General features: G+C 47.6%; 1 protein-coding gene across 5 annotated transcripts in view; it reads left to right on the forward strand.

The window, feature by feature from the left end:
* The window catches only part of OSBPL2 (oxysterol binding protein like 2), a 100,662-nt gene that overhangs the window by 51,178 nt on the left and 35,296 nt on the right, over positions 1-14,188 (forward strand). The window lies entirely within an intron of this gene.

The following is a 14,188-nucleotide window of genomic DNA, read 5'->3' on the forward strand; positions in this document are numbered from 1 at the left end:
TCAAACAGTTGCATGTAATTCACTATATTATGTATTTATTAATTAAATTTTTATTGATTGATTGATGGGAATTATGGATCAGGTGGAGAACGTTCAGGAATAATTTGTAGTATATAGATGTCACTGAATATACTGGGGGTTTTTTTGGTGTGGAAAATTACTATGCTTCTCAGAACAGGCAATCACATTCCGTTTAAACTAAGTGAAAATAAGTTGCTAATGCTGGTTTTCTTAACTATTCTTGAGATCTGGGCTAGAGGTTTTACATGAAAAGTGTTAATGCTGTCTTTCAAATGGGATTTTTGTATGGTTTTGTGATGTGATGATAAAAAGGGAAATGCCCATTGTCTTTGTATCTGAAATTTGTTGAGGTCCTCAAACATTAGGCCTCGTTTTCCGTAGTGCTTTGAATCTTCTTGTGTGCGTTTTACTGAAAAGGTAGATGGCAGCACTGTAAAGTCTTGAATCACTCCCATCCTGTGATTTTCTGATTATTTTATTTATGTAGGTCAGTGGGTTGGGGTGACCCCAAATCTGGGGGAGATGACTAGGATTTCTGATATAGGCCAGTAACTTTGATGTATTCGTATTTCCATAGGCATACATTTTCCTTCTTAGATTTGTTTGTCTTGTTCAAACCGACCAAATGAAGGCCATGCCATTATTTATTATTACTTATACTTATTGTTTGTTTTTCATATTTATAGCTTACACCAGGGGTAGTCAAACTGCGGCCCTCCAGATGTCCATGGACTACAATTCCCAGGAGTCCTTGCCAGCATTCGCCAGCGAATGCTGGCAAGGGCTCCTGGGAATTGTAGTCCATGGACATCTGGAGGGCCGCAGTTTGACTACCCCTGGCTTACACCATATAACAACTACAGTTCATTCAGAGTTAAAAACAATTAAAACAATTTGAAATACCAACAAATTGGTGATAGATTATTTGGGGGTCGCTGGCTAGAGTTGTCCTACAGCAAGGGAGGCCCTTGATGTTGGTAGATTCATTTGTCTGAACCAGCCTCAACCGTAGGCCTGGCGGAAGAGCTCTGTCTTGCATGCCTTACGGAACTGTTCGACTTCCGTTATGGCCCTGATGTTCTCTGGAAGCCCATTCCGTCAGGCAGGGGCCAGGGCCGAAGAAGCCGTGGCCCTGGTCAAGGCCAGTTAGACTTCTTGGGAGCCAGGGACTACCAGACGGTTTGCGGACGCTAAACGCAGCGCCTTCCTAGGGATGTACACTCAACTGCAACCTTTTCACGTCTCCCTCCCGCATCTGACACATGCACTATAAGTAGGTCTCCAGCTTAATCACTCGAGCTCCTCCTGCATCCATCAATTATTGTTCCCAAATTAGGTGTGATGACACCATGGGATCTGATTGTCACTAGGTAATTACCCTTGTGGGAGCATTCAGATGCGGCAGCGTTGAACAATGAGTGACATCACCCTTTGGGCCTGTCTTTTGCAGGAAACCTTCCCCAGCGATCTGAAAAAAGTACAAGATCATATTGCCTTCTGTCATGTCTTGTGACGGTGGCGCTTGGGATGTTGCCTTCTCTGCCAGTCGCGAGGCATCCTTTTGCTTTCAAGGAAAAGTTAAAAACAACGAAACAGGAAAGCTACACTGGCGATATGGTGCTGGGAAAAGTATGCATGACTTCTATGTCTAGGTGTAATAGTAGTAGTTAAGAGGGCGGTCTCTGATCTGGAGAGTTGAGCTTGACTCCCCACTCCTCTGCATACAGAGCTGTTCTGACAGAGCCCTCCTGTCAGAGCCCTCTCAGCCCCACCTACCTCACAGGGTGTCTCTTGTGGGGAGAGGGAGGGAAGATGGCTTGTAAGCCATTTTGAGACTTCTTTGAGTCGTGAAATCTGGGGGATTTAAAAATAAAACAGACTCCTGATTTTGATAGGAGCATGGTAGATTTGTTGGTTTAGGCTTGATCAGACCATGGAGCTCAGTACTGGACATTAGTTACAATTCTGGTTGTTAGATTATGTGAAGGGCAACTGCTTAGGCCTTGGCATTTCTGTTGTCAAGCAATGTGAGGTTTGGCCTCACCTTACGTGCTCTTTATCACCTGCGCGGCCTGGATCTTTGATATCGTACAAACGGACGTGCTAGCTCAAAGATCATAGAATCCTAGAATTGGAAGGGACCTCCTGAGTCAACTAGTCCAACCCCCGGCACTTTGCAGGACACTCACAGCCCTATCGCTCATCCACTGTAACCTGCCACACCCCCTTGAGGTTCAAGCAGGAGATCTGGGCCAGCAGTGGTGTTGCTTGTCCTCATAGCAGTGGTGCTGAACGATTCCCACTGTTGCTGTTGCCACTTTCTCATCACCTCTAAGGATGGGCAGCATTGCCAGCATCGCTGGCTTGGTTCCTCTGCTCTATGGAGCAGAATCTGCATGCTGGTTTGTGCATGCACAGATTTCTGCCAGTAGGCAATTTCCCAGAAGTTGGAAGGATGTAAACCAGCAACTGTTGCTGGAACTAAGCAGCGATGGTGCTATCCGGCCCCCCAGCCCCCCCCCCCCAGCACCATCGGGGTTTGTTCCAGCACCAATGCAGGGCTTTCGCAGCACTCAGTTGCCCGAGGGATGGGTGTTATGGTGCCAAGGGCACATCAGAAAGCCATAGCTAGTATTGGAAGGGAACCACACCTGATGTGCAGGGATGGAATACAATACATCACAATGAGCCTGCTGGCTGGCCTGCGTTCCGGGGAACCCGTCTTGCCAGTATGAAAGGGTTTCACTGATTTCTTGCTTGCTTCTGGGCATAACTCAGTTTCTGGCTATTAAAAATCCCTATATTGTCTTGGACCAGATTATTCAAAGGATTACCTGCTTGACTAATGAGATTGTCTGGAAAAAGGCGGTCTTTGTGTATCTCCACCTGCTGAGGTGACTGTCAGGGATGGGGTCTTCTTTGTCATAGTGCCTCAGCTTCGGAACTCTTTCTACAGAGATCTGCCCGGTATTATCCAAATCGGGCTTCATGTCAGGCCTTGCATGTCTTTGTACGATCTGGACCCCCTGGAAGGGGTTTATCATTGCCCCCAGTTTGCATCTATTTGTCACAGCCAGGAACAGAAGATTGGAGACTAGAAGAAGAGTTGGTTCTGCAACACAGAAACACAATCCTAGCCATAATAATATAAGAGCCCCGTTGGATCAAACCATCTAGTCCAGGATTAGGTTTCACCCAGTTCCTCTGCAGAGCCAGCAAAAGGACACAGAGGTCCAGACCTTCCCCCTGATGTTGCCTCCTGGCTCTGGGATTCTGAGGTTGACTGCCTCTGAATATGGAGGTTCCCCTCCCTCACTATGGCTAGTAGCAATTAATAGACTAATCCTTCATGGATCTATCTAATCACCCTTTAAAGCTGTCTATTCCTGTTATCTCATCACTACATCCACTGGCAGCAAATTCCACATTTTAAATCACTCTCTTTGTAAAGAAGTATTTCCTTTTCTCCATCCTGAATCTACTACCCATCAGCTTTGCTGGATTCTGTCAGATTCTAGTATTTTAGGAGGGGGGGGGAAAGGTTTCTCTTTGTCAGCATAATTTTAGAAATCTCTATCATGTGTCTTCCCCTTCGTCATCTCTTTTCAGCTTTTCCTCATAGGAATGGTGCTTCAACCCCCCCAATCATCTGGGTTGCCCTCATTTGTACTTTTTCCATCTCTGTGGTTTCCTTTTGGAGATATGGTGACCAGAACAGTCCTGGATAGTTGCTCAATTGGAGTAACAGATGCACTGGGGCCCCAGACCTGGAACTGACCCTTTAAACCCGGGCTTCATTTCCCAGGCTGTCCTCTTTAGCCTTCCCATTGTGTTCTCCTCTCAAGCCTTCTATGTGTGCATTCTCTTAGACATCAGAAGAAGAGTTGGTTTTATATGCCCCTTTTCTATATCCGAAGTCTCAAAGCGGCTTACAATTGCCTTCCCTTTCCTCTCCCCACAACAGACCCCCTGAGAGGGAGGTGAGGCTGAGAGAGCCCTGATATTACTGAAGAGGAAGAAGAGTTGAATCTTATATGCTGCTTTTCTCTATCTGAAGGAGTCTCAAAGTGGCTTGCAATTGCCTTCCCTTTCCTCTCCCCACAACAGACCCCCTGTGAGGGAGGTGAGACTGAGAGAACCCTGATATTCCTTCTCGGTCAGAACAGCTTTATCAGTGCTGTGCTGAGCCCAAGGTCACCCAGCTGGCTGCATGTGGGAGAGTGCGGAATCAAACCTGGCTCACCAAATTAGAAGTCTGCCCTCCTAACCACTACACCAGGCTGAATGTCCACACAAAGCATGCTGTTCAGCTACTTGTGGCGGTGGTGGAAAGTAGCATCAAGTCACAGCTTATTCATGGCAGTCCCATAGGGCAGTGGTCCCCAACCTGCGGGCCGCGGCCTGGTGCCGGGCCACGGCTCCCTCTCCCCCCCCCCCCGCAGTAAAAAACTTCCCAGGCCGCAAGCTTGCGGCCCAGGAAGCTTCTTACTGCGGGAGGGCAGGAAGAGGAAATCAGGACCGGACCGTTCCCGTGCGGGCCACGCCCGTGAATTGTGCATGCGCAATGCATGGCCGTGGCCCGATGTGTGGGCGTGGCCCCCGCGGGGGCGCGGCCCAATGCCCTGCCGGTCCCCAGCCTCAAAAAGGTTGGGGACCACTGCCGTAGGGTTTTCCGGGCAGGAGACTGACCAGAGGTGGTTTGGCATCGCCTGCCTCTGCAGAGCAGCCATTGGGTTCCTTGGGGGTCTCCCATCCAAATACTAATCGGGGCCCCCAAACCCTTTCTAGTTTCTGAGGTCAGGGCTTAAGTCTACCTAGTCACAGGCATTAATTGTAATTGTAATTGTAAACTAAGCAAACACTGGAGGTGAGGCTGAGAGAGCTCTGATATTACTGCTCAGTCAGAACAGCTCGTTCAGGGCTGTGACTAGCCCAAGATCACCCAGCTGGCTGCATGCAGAGGAGCGGGGAATCAAACGTGGCTCGCCAGATTAGAAGCCACCACTCTGAACCACGACACAGAGTGGCTTGTGCCTGCCTCGCCTTCTCTTTGTCATCTTCAGTGACTAGCGAGGTCCTCTCTTGCCCTTCCCAAGGCTTTTCTTGTTGTAGCTGCCTCCAGTTCCATAGCCTGCAGGTGAGAGTTGCTTCACCGTTCCCAGCTGTTTCTCTGCTCTCCCAGCCACATGCAGACTCCCGAGCATCTGCTACTATCATCTCTGCCCCCACCCTCCATCTGCTCACTGTCTCCTTTCAGATGTGCTGCTCGCCCCTGCAGGTTCCACCCTCCTAACAGCATCTCCTTACACCCTTGACCGTTCCACGCTGCTCAGGCCTTGGGGGGCTGCTCTGCCAGCCACAGGGACATAAAGGGTAAAAGGAAAAACATACATTGCCTTATCTTAGAGAGTCGAGTCCATTGAGTTGAGGTCTGCGGGCAAGAGAAAGAAAACCTGGCCCAGTGTGAAGGCAGAACTTGAACAAATAGCAGCTCTGAAGTTGAGGATCCAAAGGCACAGATTCAGTGAGTCAACCAAAAGGGCAAAATTCTGGAAGTAAGACAACCCCATAATTGGAGAGGGAGGCTTGGATACAGAACCTTCAGAACTGGAGGGGGACCTGAACTCCTGGTATGTTCGTGGACGGAGGTCGGGGAGCTGAACCAACAGGAAAGCTGGAGGGCCTTAAGATGGCCTTGTTATAGATTTGGAAGGATGAGACACAGGAGCCTGGACATCTAAGTAAAAGTCCAAATAAAGGTCTGTTGGCCACAGCAGAACACTTAAGGTAGAGTGATTGTGTTGCCAGAGTGGTGAAATGGCTTGGCCAGCTCCAACAATGATTGAGTAATGGTATGATTATGGTTTCCCTTGGCTTGGGATTCAATTACCACAGTATGTTGTAAGGTGAGGATGGCTCTGTAGCCTTGGGTTATTATCCAGCCAATTGGAGTGAATTGCTCCAGGGTTTGTGGGAGTGTCTGGAGGGCAAAAGAGACCTTTTATCAGTTTGTTCTTTGGACCTTTCCAGCTGGCAGACTTTGCTTGCATGAGACTGTCTAGGAAAATTCCTGCGAATTCAGGGCCCTTTACTGCATAATTGTATCCAGGCGTCAGGGAGGGGGCAGAGTCAGGAGGTCTTTTGCAGTATGCAGATATAGAGGCAGCTATGGAGTGACCTCATTTGCAACACGGCTGTAGAATCCGTTAGGTTTTTCTCCCAGGCTTTTGCTGATTTATCAAAATTACTGTTTGATTTGATTCCACTGACTTTGTGTCATTTACAGTTTTTGATTTTTTTAGCTTGTGTTTTTATTGTGCTATGTTGATGCTGTCTTATTGCACCTAGTCTTCTCCTATGTGCTTTTAGAAGAAGAAGAGTTGGTTCTTAGATGCCGCTTTTCTCTACCTGAAGGAGTCTCCAAGTTTATAAGTTTACATAAAGGCCAAAGCTGAGAGTGAGCTAATATTGGCCAGGGAAGCCCATTGTAACAAGAAAAGATTTTTCAGTTATGTGAGGAGCAAACGTAAAGTAAAGGAGGCAATAGGCCCACTGTTGGGTGCGGATGGACAAACTCTAACGGAAGATGCAGAGAAAGCAGAAAGGCTTAGTGCCTATTTTACATCTGTTTCTTCCTAGAGGTCAAAGGGTTTAGGCACATCTAGAGATGGCAGTAGCCAAAGGATAGTGTCTGGGTGGCAGGTTAACATGGATAGAGAGGTTGTCGAGAGGCATTTAGCTGCACTGGATGAGTTCATATCCCCTGGGCCGGATGAAATGCACCCGAGAGTGCTCAAAGAACTTTCCAGAGAACTTGCACAGCCCTTGTCCATCATCTTCGGGACCTATTTAAGGACTGGAGATGTCCTGGAAGACTGGAAGAGAGCAAACGTTATTCCGATCTTCAAAAAAGGGAGGAAGGATGACCCAGGAAACTATAGACCAGTGAGTCTGACCTCTGTTGTGGGGAAGATAATGGAGCAGATATTAAAGGGAGCGATCTGCAAACGTCTGGAGGACAATTTGGTGATCCAAGGAAATCAGCATGGATTTGTCTCCAACAGATCTTGCCAGACCAACCTGGTTTCCTTTTTTGACCAAGTAACAGGTTTGCTGGATCGTGGAAATTCGGTTGATGTCATTTACTTGGATTTTAGTAAAGCTTTTGACAAGGTTCCCCATGATGTTCTGATGGATAAGTTGAAGGACTGCAATCTGGATTTTCAGATAGTCAGGTGGATAGGGCATTGGTTAGAGAACCGCACACAAAGAGTTGTTGTCAATGGTGTTTCATCAGACTGGAGAGAGGTGAGTAGCGGGGTACCTCAGGGCTTGGTGCTCGGCCTGGTACTTTTTAACGTATTTATTAATGATCTAGATGAGGGGGTGGAGGGACTACTCATCAAGTTTGCAGATGACACCAAATTGGGAGGACTGGCAAATACTCCAGAAGATAGAGACAGAGTTCAACGAGATCTGAACACAATGGAAAAATGGGCAAATGAGAACATGATGCAATTTAATAAAGATAAGTGTAAAGTTCTGCATCTGGGTCAGAAAACTGAAAAGCATGCCTACTGGATGGGGGATACGCTTCTAGGTAACACTGTGTGTGAACGAGACCTTGGAGTACTTGTGGATTGTAAACTAAACATGAGCAGGCAGTATGATGCAGCGGTAAAAAAGGCAAATGCCATTTTGGGATTGTATCAACAGGGGCATCACATCAATTGAGTGGATGCAAATATTATGCATGCTAAAATATGCACAAATGAAAATGTATCCTTGAAAACATTGTAGACGTCTGTAGCATGCACAGGAGTTGATGTCATCCATAAACATCTTCAGGTTATGCTCTGTGATTTCCCTTAACTCCAAAAGAGAAAGTATTTCCTTGGTGTTTCTTTCAACGCTTCCCCAAAATCCGTGAGTGTGAAGGAGACTGGAAAATGCTCCTGTTCCATTTTCCCCCAGACCTTCATATCTCTAGGTAGAATTAGTCATGTCCTTGTTTAAATCTGCACGGGATAAGTTTAGCAGCTCTTCCCCGTCTACATTTTCCATGACTGGTCAGCTCTCAAATTGTTTTGTGCTCAGCCAGCTTACCTAAAGGTAGTAGATTTTTTTGATGTGTTGGGCAGATCTTGTTTGTGTTCATTACTAAGAAGTGGGATAGGAGACAGAAGCATGGTGGAAAATTATATCAGAGGCACTTTGCGACTTTACTCTCATGACATCGAAAATGTCGCCCGAATTTGGTTTCTGAAACAGTCAGGCTCTAGAAATGATTTTTAAAATCTCCGCTGTTATTTGACATTTACCCCATTTTTAGTCTTGTTATTGTCAGTAGCAGCCTCCTGGTAGTTAATTACTGGATAATATTCGTCAGTAGGTGGGTTTCATTTCTTGGGGAGGGGGCAAGGCCCGGTTTTCCCATTTGTAATAATAGTCTGGATCATTTCTTCCCAGCACGATAATGGCTGCCATTCAGCATTGCTTTTTCCAACAAACATCTGACCTTACCTGGGGTTTCATAATGTTTTACTGATTGCGCAGTTCAGCTGTGCAATAATGTCCCACATTATAAGTATTTATGCACTGTTTTGCCCTTTAAAAGCTTGCGCAGTGCTGTGGGTGCATGCTAACTAGACCCGGGAAGTAATAGTCTCAGATTCCTGCTCACCTTGAAACTTTGTGGATGACCTTGGACCTGAGTTATTGGGAGAATAAAATGATGGCGAGAACCATGGATACTGCTCAAGGCTCCTAGGTGAAAGGGTGGGATTAATAAAAAATAAATAAAGATATAATGCTGTCTTGTTCATAAAACTACTGGCATAGATTTTAAAAAGCCAACTACCCTTTAGAAACGTGCATCTCCTTTGGAAATTTTCTGTTTCCTTCCAAGAGCAGGCATGGCTTAATGCAGGGGTAGTCAAACTGCGGCCCTCCAGATGTCCATGGACTACAATTCCCAGGAGCCCCTGCCAGCATTCGCTCACCTGCATTCGCTGGCAGGGGCTCCTGGGAATTGTAGTCCATGGACATCTGGAGGGCCGCAGTTTGATTACCCCTGGCTTAATGGTTAAGAGCAGGCAGCTCTAATCTGGAGAAATGGATTTGATTCCCCACTCCTTCTCCACATGAAGCCTGCTTACTGACCTTTGGCTAGCCACAGTTGTCTTAGAACTCTGTCAGCCTCACCTACCTCTCAGGGTGCCTGTTACGGGGAGAAGAAGAGAGGGCCATTACAAGCCACTTTGAGACTTCTTAAGGTGGAGAAAAGTGGGGTATAAAAACCAACTCCTTGGACACATACTGAATTCCTCAGAGTAAGTACTAATAACATTGTCAGATCTTTGCAGCTGGGAGGGGAGGCAAGTTTTTAAATTCTAAACTGGTTTACAAATGTAAAAAGTTGATACCCATATGAAGAAGAAGAGTTGGTTCTTATATGCCACTTTTCTCTACCCGAAGGAGTCTCAAAGTGGCTTACATTCTCTTTCCCTTTCCTCTCCCCACAACAGACACCCTGTGAGGGAGGTGAGACTGAGAGAGCCTTGATATTACTGAAGAAGAAACGAGTTGGTTCTTGTATGCCACTTTACTCTACCTCAAGGAGTCTCAAAGTGGCTTGCAATTGCCTTCCCTTTCCTCTCCCCACAACAGACCCCCTGTGAGGGAGGTGAGACTGAGAGAACCCTGATATTCCTTCTCGGTCAGAACAGCTTTATCAGTGCTGTGCTGAGCCCAAGGTCACCCAGCTGGCTGCATGTGGGAGAGTGCGGAATCAAACCTGGCTCACCAAATTAGAAGTCTGCCCTCCTAACCACTACACCAGGCTGAATGTCCACACAAAGCATGCTGTTCAGCTACTTGTGGCGGTGGTGGAAAGTAGCATCAAGTCACAGCTTATTCATGGCAGTCCCATAGGGCAGTGGTCCCCAACCTGCGGGCCGCGGCCTGGTGCCGGGCCACGGCTCCCTCTCCCCCCCCCCCCCCGCAGTAAAAAAATTCCCAGGCCGCAAGCTTGCGGCCCAGGAAGCTTCTTACTGCGGGAGGGCAGGAAGAGGAAATCAGGACCGGACTGTGCCCGTGCGGGCCACGCCCGTGAATTGTGCATGTGCAATGCATGGCCGTGGCCCGATGCGTGGGCGTGGCCCGCACGGGGGCGCGGCCCAATGCCCTGCCGGTCCCCAGCCTCAAAAAGGTTGGGGACCACTGCCGTAGGGTTTTCAGGGCAGGAGACTGACCAGAGGTGGTTTGGTATCGCCTGCCTCTGCAGAGCAGCCATTGGGTTTCTTGGGGGTCTCCCATCCAAATACTAATCGGGGCCCCCAAACCCTTTCTAGTTTCTGAGGTCAGGGCTTAAGTCTACCTAGTCACAGGCATTAATTGTAATTGTAATTGTAAACTAAGCAAACACTTCCAAAGGGTACCATTTTAGTTTGCAGAGAACTCTGTGCAGGTCTCGAACCCCCAAGCTGTGTGAGGTCCAGGAGAAAAATGTGCTATCCATTGGCTCTATTGGCTGTCTTCTCTACAATGCAAGTGCAGTAGTTTTGTGTTGGAAACATCACACAATAACGTACGATGCCTTATCTAAGCGAATTTCCTGTATTACCAATAGGGTCCTACCATCAGAGTTGTTCAGTGGAATGGGTTGCCTAAGGAGGTAGAGAACTCCCCCTCACTGGTCGTCTTCAAGCAGCGGCTGGACAGATCCTTATCCTGGATGCTTGGGGCTGACCCTGCATTGAGCAGGGGGTGGGACTAGATGGCCTGTGTGGCCCCTTCCCACTCTAGGATTCTAGGAGTCTAGTTCAGCAGTGGAATGGGCTTCCTAAGGTGGTGGGGAGCTCCCCCTCACTGGCCATCTTCAAGCAGCTGCTGGACAGATCCTTCTCCTGGATGCTTGAGGCTGATCCTGCACTGAGCAGGGGGTGGGACTAGATGGCCTGTGTGACCCCTTCCCACTCTAGGATTCTATTATTCTGTCTTTCCTATTTGATCCTGCTAACGTGGGTTGGGAAGTCTGGCTCCTGGCTATTTGTGTTAGAGATTCTTTTGGAGTGCAGTTTCTAAAAAAAATGCTGACAACACCGATCACATGAAGCTGCCTTTTGTTAAATCAGACCAATGGTCTATCAGGTCAGCGTTGTCTACACAGACTGCCAGCAGCTTTCCAGGGTTTCAGGCTGTGGTCTATCTATTGCATCACCCAGTATCTAATCCTTTTAAACTGGAGATTCTGGGGACTGAACCTCTGGGACATTTTGTGTGCCAAGCAGTTGCTCTACCTGAGAGCCAGTTTGGTGTAGTGGTTAGGAGTGCGGACTTCTAATCTGGCATGCCAGGTTCGATTCTGCACTCCCCCACATGCAGCCAGCTGGGTGACCTTGGGCTCACCACGGCGCTGATAAAACTGTTCTGACCGAGCAGTAATATCTGGGCTCTTTCAGCCTCACCCACCCCACAGGGTGTCTGTTGTGGGGAGAGGAAAGGGAAGGCGACTGTAAGCCACTTTGAGCCTGCTTCGGGTAGGGAAAAGCGGCATATAAGAACCAACTCTTATTCTTCTTCAGTAATATCAGGGCTCTCTCAGCCTCCCCTCCCTCACAGGGTGTCTGTTGTGGGGAGAGGAAAGGGAAGGTGACTGTAAGCCGCTTTGAGCCTCCTTCGGGTAGGATTCTTCTTCTTCTTCTTCTAACTCTGAGCCCCGGCCTCTCCCCTTTTGGTGCTTCTTCTTGGCTGGCAAGCACAGTTATAGTAACAGTACATATTATTTATCCCCATTAGCATAATGGCTTCCCCTCGCCGATTGTTTCTCCTTCAGGTAAACATGTGTCCCTGCGTGCATTTAGGGGGGAAAAGATGGTTTTGTTTGAGGTTCCCCCACCCCAAACACATACGCAAGTCATTGGAAAGCAAATGGTACTCCCTGCTGAGTTTCAGTGTTGGTTATTTGCAGTAGTTGAGTTTTTATTTCCAAAGTCTGATTGCCCACGCACCGGTGTTTTGTGGAAAGGCAAAGCATTTGCCTACACGTCTGTGTAGAGTGACCTTGTCGGGCAGTCGGATCTGTTTATTAAAGAGCGTTTGTTTGTGTGAAGAGGGAAAAAAAGGCATCTTAGCGGTTTGCGGTGACATGACCGATATGTCCGTGCGGCAGTGCAAAGTCGTTGATTTCTGATTGGAATAATTGCTTTTTACAGCAGCTCGTTCAAGGTGAGTGCCCCCCTTTCCGTGACACACACAGGGAACCCCTAAGCATCTGTACTTGTGGGTCTTTCTGTCCACAGTGCCGTCGTAATACCTTTCCAAGCCCGTTGCATGGAGAAGCATTTAATTGTTTACCTTTCCATCAGGCTCGCAGTGACCTTCCCTGGGGATCCAGCAAAAAGAAATGCGTTGAGAGTGTTTTAAAAAATTTAGGCTGCTTCTAATACTACAATTAAAAACGTGTCTAAAGGTATGAAGTGAGAGCACGAGAAGGATTTGAGGGACTTGGGAATGTTCAGCCTGGAGAAAAGGAGGTTGAGAGGGGACATGATAGCCCTCTTTAAGTATTTGAAAGGTTGTCACTTGGAGGAGGGCAGGATGCTGTTTCCGTTGGCTGCAGAGGAGAGGACACGCAGTAATGGGTTTAAATTTCAAGTACAACGATATAGGCTAGATATCAGGAAAAAGTTTTTCACAGTCAGAGTAGTTCAGCAGTGGAATAGGCTGCCTAAGGAGGTGGTGAGCTCCCCCTCACTGGCAGTCTTCAAGCAAAGGTTGGATACACACTTTTCTTGGATGCTTTAGGATGCTTTGGGCTGATCCTGCGTTGAGCAGGGGGTTGGACTAGATGGCCTGTATGGCCCCTTCCAACTCTATGATTCTATGATTCTATGATGTTTGTGAACACACATAACTCTCATCGGACAGCTAGGTTTGGCTTTGCCCAGGGTGCACTTGGGGGCAATTGTGGGTTCTGTAAAGTGTATTGGGTAGAATGGCCTTTAACAAAGCTTAACACCTGTCAAGATCAGTATGTTGTCTGCTGCGACCAGTGACGGCAGCTTTCCAGCGTTTTAGATAGAGGTCTTTCACATTGTCTACTCTTTTACCCTTTTAACTGGCTGTGTCAGGGATTGAAGCTGAGGCCTCCTGCTGGCAAAGGAGGTGGAGAAGAAGAATTGGTTCTTATATGCCGCTTTTCTCTACCCGAAGGAGTCTCAAAGCGGCTTACAGTCTCCTTCCCTTTCTTCTCCCCACAACAGACACCCTGTGAGGTGGGTGAGGCTGAGAGAGCCCTGATATTAATGAAGAAGAAGAATTGGTTCTTATATGCCGCTTTTCTCTACTCGAAGGAGTCTCAAAGCAGCTTACAGTCACCTTCCCTTTCCTTTCCCCACAACAGACAGCCTGTGAGGGAGGTGAGGCTGAGAAAGCCCTGATATTACTGCTCAGTAAGAACAGCTTTATTTGTACTGTGGTGAGCCCAAGGTCACCCAGCTGGCTGCATGTGGAGGCGGAGCAGGGAATCAAATGCAGTTCTCCAGATTAGACATCCGTGCTCCTAACCACACCAAGCTGGTGTTCTTCCACTGAGCTACAGCTTTTCTCTAAATTCAGCTATACGTTAAGGTAAATATGAGCAAACAGTGTGATGCGGCAGTAAACAAGGCCAATGCTGTATCAACAGTGGTATCACATCAAACTCACAAGTTGTCCTAGTCCCTCTGTATATCACGTTGGTCAGACCCCACCTGGAGTGCTGTGTGCAGTTCTGGAGGCCTCACTTCAAGAAGGACGTAGATAAAATTGAAAGGGTGCAGAGGAGAGCGACTAAGATGATCTGGGGCCAAGGGATCAAGCCCTATGAAGATAGGTTGAGGGACTTGGGAATGTTCAGCCTGGAGAAAAGCATGCATAAAACGGCACCACTTTAGTTAATTCTGATATACTTCAGGAGTCTGTAGCGCTACAATGTTACCCTGACAGATTTCAGTGGCTCCCTGTGTGATCTCTTCAACTGCATATTTGTGTATATGCAAAATTCAGTTCTTCCCCTCTCCCTTGACAGCTTGCTGAACAGGAGTGCTTTGTGCCATTTGCTTGATGATGGAACGTGTGTGTGTGTGTGTGTGTGTGTGTGTGTGAAGATTTTGTTTTCTGAGCT

This window comes from Paroedura picta, chromosome 4 (assembly GCF_049243985.1).
Source record: "Paroedura picta isolate Pp20150507F chromosome 4, Ppicta_v3.0, whole genome shotgun sequence".
Classification (NCBI taxonomy): Eukaryota; Metazoa; Chordata; class Lepidosauria; order Squamata; family Gekkonidae; genus Paroedura; species Paroedura picta.